General features: G+C 30.4%; 1 long non-coding RNA gene across 5 annotated transcripts; it reads left to right on the top strand.

Annotated features, from left to right (window-relative positions):
- The first annotated feature begins 5,358 nt into the window (after positions 1–5,358).
- On the top strand, positions 5,359–8,894 carry LOC108338677 (uncharacterized). 5 transcript variants are annotated; one of them, XR_008250451.1, is made up of 5 exons: positions 5,359–5,579; positions 5,807–6,143; positions 6,242–6,349; positions 6,627–7,462; positions 8,252–8,762. It is a non-coding gene; the product is annotated as an uncharacterized LOC108338677 (long non-coding RNA). The 5 variants fall into 5 exon arrangements; XR_001833058.2 differs by having other exon boundaries at positions 5,359–5,631; positions 5,885–6,143; XR_001833060.2 differs by having other exon boundaries at positions 5,359–5,631.
- Positions 8,895–9,625: the final 731 nt, after the last annotated feature.

Genomic DNA, 9,625 nt, shown 5'->3' with positions numbered 1-9,625 from the left:
GAAAAACTAGATTATCATTAGCAAAGAATTAACACACCAATAAATGTGAACTGGGTCTGTAAATAAAATCAACTTCTATAACCTATAAAATGCAAAGTACCTACCACAACAAATAGACTGAAGAACGGTTTTTTTTTTTTTTAAAAATAGATAAATTTGTCTCATATATTACGATAATAGGTATATTTTATACTATTATAAAAATAGGTAAATTGTACAGTTTCCAGACGATTTTATGTGATGAAGTTGTATAACTCCAAGATGATTTCAGCTCTGTCTTATCTAAAGTTAAAATAATTTCTAACGCGATATAATTAATTATAAAAAATAGTAATCGATTTCGTAAAATTGAAATCATTGTGAGAAATAGTTCCAAATATAATTACATTCTGGTTATTTTGAAACGTTATAACAAACATTAAAAAAATTATTATTTTAAAAAATAACGACTCGTTGCTTGATTTGTTTCAAAACATAATTATTATCTTATGCTTGATTGTTTTAAAAAATAATGATTTGGTGCTTGATTATTTTAAAAATTAACGATTTGGCGCTATCTCTTTATAAATTATTGAAAGAACTATCTTTTTATAAAATTAACACGTTGGTTCCACTTATCTATAATGGTAATAACACTATCATAATAATATGATTCTTTGACTCTATAATGGATGTGGTATAATTGCTATAAAAATTCTAAATCTTTTTCTTCTATGATGGGCCTAGGTGGAATCTTGAAGATTAGGATAATAGCATAAGCTCCATTGAGAGTGAATTTCCATATGTTAGTATCATTTACTTTGTCAGACTAGGTAAATTTAAAAATTGATATATAGATTGAAAAATCAACTATACAGATAAAGGTCGAAGAATAGGTTTAGAAGGTACTAATTGTCAAATTTAATTAAATTAAAAGATATATTTGAGAAGAGTAAATAGATTAGATATAAAAATGAAGAAATAATTGAAAAAATAAATGCTAAAAAATTAGGAAAGTTTTGAACTAATAAAGCTAACAAAATACTTTTTATTTGGTGTCTTTGTTATTTTTTTATTCTTCTTTCTCATACAACACATCGAGTTGAATAATATATTATAGGATATCTTGAATAATATATCAAGTTGTGACTTCTAAATAGCTCATAAATCTAGGAGCATTTTGGGCCTAATGCTTTGTAAAAATAAGTATCTATATCAACACGTGTGCTCTCCTTGGCAACTTATTCCACAATCAATTAAGGCAATTGGATGAAATATCTTATAGTTTGTTTGCTTTTTCCACGATCAAATCTGAAATTCGTCATAATCTTTAAGAAATAACAATGTCGTTAATGAATTTCAACAAATAAATATATTATAATAATAAAAGTACGTAACAATAATTTATTAAACAAGTTTTTTTCCCATATCCTTTTAATATAATCATTTCAAATAATATACATGTCATCCACTTCATTATCCACTTTGACAACAATTGTTCGTGTTGAGAAACAATACATCTCACAAAAATCAAAAATTTATTCCTTACACTCAATGTTATTTAGATTCACCAAAACAAATTCTAAATCATTTTTTTCACACTCATTTTACCATTAACTCATTTACACTTGAACACTAGCTGTCTAAATGTCATATAATCAATTTCCCAAATCTCATATATGACTTTGTAATAAATCTTGGATTTTGTGATTGAATTTTTGTTAGCAAAGTGAAGAAATTTAGCTTGAATGGTAATTTCTTTATTTTGTACTCAACTTTTGTTATCTTCTTTCTTTGTATAAAACTAATAGTTATTAATATTACACCAACCGAATGTAATGACATTGTTATTAGACCAAGTGGCTAGCCTCAAAAGTGTTTATGAAGCATTAACTCGCTATACATCTTTTTTCTTAAACCAAACTAAGAAACTCTGTTTACGCTCATTCAATACCCATTTTTATTCAAAGTTATGCTATCTTGATTTGACTTATGCTTTGCAATATGTACATGCAATACTTCATCTGTATTATTTAATATGCTTTCTCCATATCTTTTTAAATAACATTTGTAATCTAAACATTTTGAGTATCTTTACCTTCGTACCTTCCATCATATCGAGAAATAGGAATTCCTATTGGTTTAGTATTTGACATGTACTTTGAAAAAAAAAACTCAATGGTTGCTTTTGCAATGTATCTTTTCAAAATAGAAGTTTTCGGACGGTACTAACTTTTTATAATGTATCTTTGAACAAGATACAATTGGATTTATCTCTCCAAATGAAGTATCAAATTCACCATGATATTAAAATAAAGGTGAAAAATACATTTCTAATAGGCACTACTAGGAATTACAGTTTCGATCGACGATCACACGATTTTGATAGTCTTGACTAGACGATCACTATGCCATCAACGATGGCTTCATTGGAGCTCCTACGCGCTCTTAACTCCTTTTCAAATTGTTGATTTGCTCCTTTTTTCGTCATGGGTGATGGACGTCTCGTCTCCCTTTAAGCAATTATTTAGAGCGTCGAGGTCACTATTTTTTCTTTATGGTTCATCGTGCGTGGTCGCATGTTCCGTCTCCTCTTAGGCAGTTATTAAAAAAATCGAGTTTGCTCTTTTTTTCCTGTTTTAGGTGCCTTGATTGGAGAATCTTGAATTTTTAAGGTTTCTCTCTTTTGTCATCCATGGCTTCTTTAGTTATTGTTTCTTCTAACTTCTCTTTTATCACCATTACGTTTGACTCGTTCATATATGTTTTTTTCTCCCATGAGAAAGATTGTTTTTGTTAGTTTATTTATAGTCGTGGTATGGCTCTTCAACAATGACTTCTTTATCCATGGAATGTCAATAATGCATTCCTCAACAACGATTTGCAAAAGGTTTATATGGAGCAACCTCCCAAATTTGTTGCTTAGGAGGAGTCTTCTGGGTTGATATTTTGTCTTTTATGTTATCTTAACAAATCATTAGTAATTTAGTGTCATTCGAGTGCAGAAGCATATATTTTCATTAAGTTTTTATGAATTATATATTATCTTGATTTTATACTTATCATTTATCTTTAATTAATTTGTTATTATTTCTTATTTATATTTTCGGCTTAACTCATATTTCTTCTAATATAAATAAAAGATTCTATGTGTATATTCAACATAAGGAAGATGGATTTTATACATAATTTTCACTATATTCAACAACACTAAAAGGCAATATGTTGTGAATAGTCACAAGTAAAAATTTGTTATATCAATACATGAAAATTACAAGACTTCAAACCAATTAACTTTATATGTTACATGGACACAAGTCTTTTAACATTAGACTTCACACTACGTAAACAGTTATAAAACTTTTTTTTTCTTTTTCAGATAGAGCATGACAAGTTGAGAACAAGTATGCACCTTTTTCATTTCAAGATATTGATTCAACTTCATTTCCCTAACTTCAATTAAATGTTTTTTTAATCCACAATTAGGTGGCTATGGGGAACGAACTTTTTATAATTGTTGTTGTGCAAGGTCTTTTGCTCGTCCTACAATTGCATATAACTAATGTTTTACATATATGACCTACATAATGACCCTTGATATTATAATTGCTAAAGTTACATATGTTAGCAGTCGTTTATGGTATAAAGTAACATTGCATACAACCTAAAATTATCTTCACAACATGCATCAAACACATTCACTTTTTGTTTCTTGCAACATGTTTAAATTGTAAATCAAGGGACTCATGATACATATATGTCCTTTCCTGGTTATTGCGGACTTGAAATCATCATACAAACGTAACACATTTTCTGTCTATGTATAACCATGGAGAAAAATTCTAAGTGACCAACAAAATTATCATGAACTATGTTTAATACTTTAATTCTGATAAAAATTCTTCCCATCTTTAATTAATGCCCTATTTTTTTTTTCATTAATCTTTTCCAAATTTTGAAAATATCTTCTATGAATCATCTTCTATGGTGGAGAATTAGCTAAATTTCAAAGAAGTTCATAATATTTTCTACCATATCCATGTCATGTCAAGTTTTTTACATCTCTTTATGATAAGCAATCTTTTAAACTTAGGTATTATTGCTAAGAATCGTATCATCTTAGCAGGGAAACCTTCTATTTCTTCTTGATTTCTCTTATCATCATGTTTTTTTTATACATATTAGACTTCTAAGTAGTATAAACAAGAGCTCATACAAATTGTTCTTCCACCTTTAAATGATTGTCCATGTTTTTGTCAATATTTTCTATTTGCGACATAGTTGGGGTGCCTAATGTTTTAACATGACATGTCTATATTGTGTAATTTTTCGTAACAAAAAAATATCATGTATATTTCGATCTTCCTAGCACATCTAATTTAGAAAATGAACACATGTAAAACTAAATTATTGTTTAGTTCTTACAATTTTAAATTATTTGAAATATTCACTTCCTTGAACTAAAATTAGTCTGTATTTAAATAATTTTTAAAGATAGAGTCCTTAGATCTATTAAAACTTTAAATAACTTTTTGTTTTTTATTTTATAAGTTAAGCTGATAAATATGTATTTCTTTTCTTATATTTTCCTTGCAATTTATATTTTATAACTTACTTCCTATAATTTCAAACTATCCAATGACTAAAGTATTTTAGTCAGTCAAGACTAACATTAGTCCCTATTTTTTAATTACTTTTGGAGTTTAATTTACAAATTTAAACAACTTGTAGGTGATGTGTTTAAATTGTGTATATATGTATGATCAATTAGTTTATTTGCACACACAATTGTATTAACTATTTGGTTTTGTTTTTATCATAAATTGTTTTTATTTTAGTTTTGTGTGATTTAGTGTACATAAATGTTTTAGGAGCAAAAATTATGATTTTGGAGAGTATAAAGAGTAAACATTAAGTTGAGAATCAAATGGATTGAATGAACAACTTTATAATTTAAGAAATTAGGAGTAAACAACCCTTGATTAAATCAAAAGGTACTTGTAATACTTGCACGAATGGAAAAGAATAAGAACATGTAAGACACAATACTAAGTTAATTCTCTAACACTAACGCTTTTATAATAATTAAATTTCCTCCTGTGGTTATTTTTTGAATTTTGTTAATTTTATAATTAATCATTATTATCACGATTTTTAGATATTTCAAACTTAATTATCATTAGCAAATTGATATTCAACAATTCCAATATTTATGAACAATATTATTATTACCACAAGTAATAATTGGTACACTACAAAAATATATATTTTTACTAGAGGTTTTTTTTGGCGGTTTTAATAACCTACATAAAGTTTCGGCGGTTTTACACCACCGCAGAAAACGTTCTATTAATTTTTTCTTAAAACATTTGGGACAGTTTCTGGATTCAACTGCTGGTAAGGGATATTAAAATCCCTAATTTCGTGGTACCTAGTTCCTCTTAGCTTGCTTTAGCTTTGGCCGCATAAGCTTCGCTTTTGAAACCCTTCTTCCCCGAAATCATTTTTCCTCGTGCATCAAATTCTTGCTCCATTGAGCTCACCGTTCGGTTTGACATTGAAATCGTTGTTCGGTTTGCCATTAAAATCCCTAAGTACAGGTTTTATTCTTCCTCCATTACTTAGTCTTCTTCCTCCATTGAAATTCCTAAGGTAAGTGTGTCGCAATTATCATCCAGATCTATCTTTTATTCTCCGTTCATTGTGTTCATCATTCGCAATCTCGGTCATTTGTGTATTCGTTAATGGACGTCGCTTCTCTTCTTTGTTCATTGTCTTCTTCATTGTTTTGCATTTTCGCCATCCCTAAATTGGATTCAATTTTCAGTTCATCTTCTCCTGCAATTCGTAAATCCATCATGACCTAAACCTAAAATTTGTTTTCCATCCTCAACAATCTTTCCAGCGTGAAGGTGGAGTGAACAGTGTTAGGAGCTTGAAGGCTTTCGTTGACGAGGGATTTGACCGTGAGAAGAACCAGAACCAGGTATGAGAGCTAACCCGTGTATGTCCTTGTTTTTTTTCTTGACGTGACAAGCGAAATATTCGAATTTGTGGCTCGAAGATCGCTTCTGCTTCAACAAATGGTCTCCGTATCATGAAACAATTGATTTTGATGTCCACAGTAACCACGTTGAGTTTTTTTTATCATCATTTAAAAGATGGTGAGACATACATGAACTGATTAATTAATTTCATACATTTTTGCAACTGTGGATCCTCCTGAATTGGTGAGTTATTGTTTACATGTTCATCTTTGCAGAGCATTTAACTCCTTTGTTTGAAGAGATAGTAAAGTTAGAACGAGCTCTTTTCAACATTCAGTGTGAACAACATTGGCTTGAGGCTCACCCAGAACGCCAGGCAATAGGTACATTTCATATAATAATAAGGTTCTAGTGGTTTAATTTCTTGGTTTCATGTCTATAGAACATAAAATGATTGGTTTTGATTATTGGAGTTGATGCCACCATTATGTCTATAGAACATAAAAAGAATAATGTTTCATTATGTAGCTTTAAGAAAACATTATTCTTAATTGACAACATGAGAACGTACAAAGACTAAAAACATTAATCTTCTATTTTGTTTTATATTCAGAGTCTATTTTGTTCTTCACTCCTATTTCTTGTTGCCTACAATTTCAGAATACTCAAGCCAGCTGGGAGCACCAGGTGCTACCTTATGTTCTTTGCCACCTTTATTGTTGGTGGTTTGATCCAACCCTGTTGTTTGAAACCTTCTCTTGGCTTGTTTTCTTGCTTGATAATTGTATTTGCTTTCTTCATCTCTGTCAGATGTTATTTGAACCTTATCTTTTTCCCAGATAAAGTCTTGTTCTATCTATGGTCAGCTGCAGTTTTGTTTTTATATTTGTCCCAGGTGCAGTCTTCCTCCCATCTTTATCTCATTGCAGTCTAGACTCTGTATTCACTTCCTAAGTCCCATATGTAATGACACCAACACCTCGAGCATATCTCACATTATCATCTATCTAGTGTGATATTAGTCAAGGTTTTTGGTTGCGCCATCTGTGATTATTACAATTCTGTAACACCCCTTTATTGTTGCTTTTCCTCCATTTGAGCCCATTGTCATTGCTGACAATTACTTGATTCATACGTTGCTTGGGCTGTTATACGCACTCCACCTACTCTAATCACTTCAGCGATCAACTTGCACAGTGCATTTCACATGTTACTTTGACTCATTCCATGCCTTTCTTTGAACATTCTTACATGTGAAACAAATATAGATATGCATAAAGCATAAGGCCTGAAACGAAGAAATCTCTGTTGTTTCGTCCACTGCGACCATTTTCAATTCTGTGTCATTGCTCAGCTTGGCCATTAACTCAACGTCCACCTCCTCCTTCTTTGTTCCAAATATTTTCCTACTGTTGTTCACTGAGCCTTTCAACTTCTCAATCGATTCACGGCTGAAACTGAAGATTCTCTCTCGAAAGGGCGAGTCAACATCGAAGGTAACCTTCATTTCTACTTAAACACAAAATTCATATTAATATGCAAGTTCATACTAAAATTCATTTCCGTTAAAGATTTTTGCGGTTTAATATATATTTTTTAATTACTCATAGTTTTAAGCGAGTGCAAAATTTTCTTTCAATCTCTATAGCTAAAATTTTGTATTCAATATTTTTTCACATATTTTATAATCTAATATATACCTGACTTTAAATTTAATTTATTCTAACAAAAAAATTTATCAGGTGAGAATTAACTTAACGTGCTTCACAATTAACATTCCATGAGATAATAATGCTCTCACACCAAAAAAAAAAATTATATTCATTTTAACAATATATTTTATTTTTAATTTTTTTATAAATAAAAAGTTCACTTTTTTTACTAACTATTTTACTTGCATTATCAAATGTTATTTATTGGTGTGAAATAATTTTTTTCATAAAAACTAGTGAGGAATTTAAAACTCCTTAAGCCTTTCGCATAAGTATCACTAGCTCTGTTCAAATAAAAACATCACTAGCTCTGCCTTTAGACTCTTAGAAACCTCCACCAATAACCTCCTTAATCAACAATAGACACGAGGTGCCCTCTGCATGCAGTACCTATGCCTATTTTGTCTTTGTCCCAGATATATTTGTTATGATTTAAGTGTTATAATTAGAACGGATTATTTGTTTGATTACTTGGTCCAGTAAATTAGTTTTTATATAATTATTGGTTGTTTATTTGTTTTATGAATATATCTTGAAAACAAAAGAAACTTGATCCTGAGACATATATGGTAGGGATAGAAAGCACCTCTTTGACGACTTTCTCCTGCAACTGAAGAGGTTGCAATTCGTGTTCGGCAGGAGCTTGAGTACGTGTCTTTCTCCCAGCAATGGACCAAAAAATTCTTGCTAATTCTGTAGCCTTCTTGCGGTGCTTGTTCCCAAGGTGCACAGTAGGACATGTAAATGACAATAACAGAAGTCACTGAAAATAGCTTGTGGCAAGACCCTGCTTGAACTATTGAGGGAAATCATGTGAGTTGTCCAATGAACATGGAGGAAAAGGCCCACCACATAGCTCTCCATTTATTTGTATGTTTTTTTTAAAATATACAATCGACTAACTATTATGATATATTATAGGTATATAATCAAGGAAACATGCTAAATGATGAATGTAACGAAGATGAAAAAATTATTTTTTTCATTAATTTTTAGTATTGAACATATTTTTATTAAATTTTATGTATGAACAACTAGTTGTGTTTGTATTGATATGCAATGTATGAAGTTTTGAGGATGCAAATATCACCTGCTACTCTTTTCGTTGTGTCTGTATTGATATGCTAGTATCTTTAAGTGCTTTCCTAAAGGTGCACCCTTTTAGTTGTGTCTGCTAGTATCTTTAAGTGCTTTCCTAAAGCTGCCAAACAAGGAATGGATCATCCTCATCAATTCCTAAGCCAGTCTCCACGTATATTTCATCTTTTGAAATATACATGTGACAGTGGAATCAATTTGAAGTTAGAGAGCCATTTTATTATTCGAAATTGACTTGATAAGGCGCATTTCAGTTTGATTCCTATTATTATATAGTGGAATGTTACAACCTCTCATCCTTCTAAACCTTGTTCTATTTCAATAAAAAATGTTACATGTCATGTTTTTTCTATCCAGCACATGACTGCATCCAATGGGATATTTCTTACATGGCAAAACATAATTCTAAAGCTCTTCACAACCATTCATATGGACAAGGCAGCTTTACTAGAGAGTGTGATAGACCATGTCAAAGATCTAAAGAGAAAAGCCATGGATGTTAGCAGAGCTTTCACAGTTCCAACTGAAATTGATGAAGTATCAATTGACTCTGAGCAGAAATAAGAGTCAGAGATTCTTCTTGCCTTCTCATTGCCTACAGTAATTTAATTAATATATTGCAAAATTATTTTCTTTTGCCCTAAGGGTCGTTTCATTGGGGCAATTATTTGCTTTATTTTCAATATTTATATACCGATATAGCTTTTCCATTAGGAATATGAAATCATGAAATATTAGTTGTCACCGATTAAACCAAAGTTAAAGAGTGAGAAACTAAATCAAATATGTGTAAAAGGTTAAGTGCAGAAATCTGTGTGTGACCTCCTTTTGCATCAGGAATAGAAAAGA

Source organism: Vigna angularis, chromosome 7 (genome assembly GCF_016808095.1).
Source record: "Vigna angularis cultivar LongXiaoDou No.4 chromosome 7, ASM1680809v1, whole genome shotgun sequence".
NCBI lineage: Eukaryota > Viridiplantae > Streptophyta > Magnoliopsida > Fabales > Fabaceae > Vigna > Vigna angularis.
This window is presented reverse-complemented; position numbering and strand designations above follow the sequence as displayed.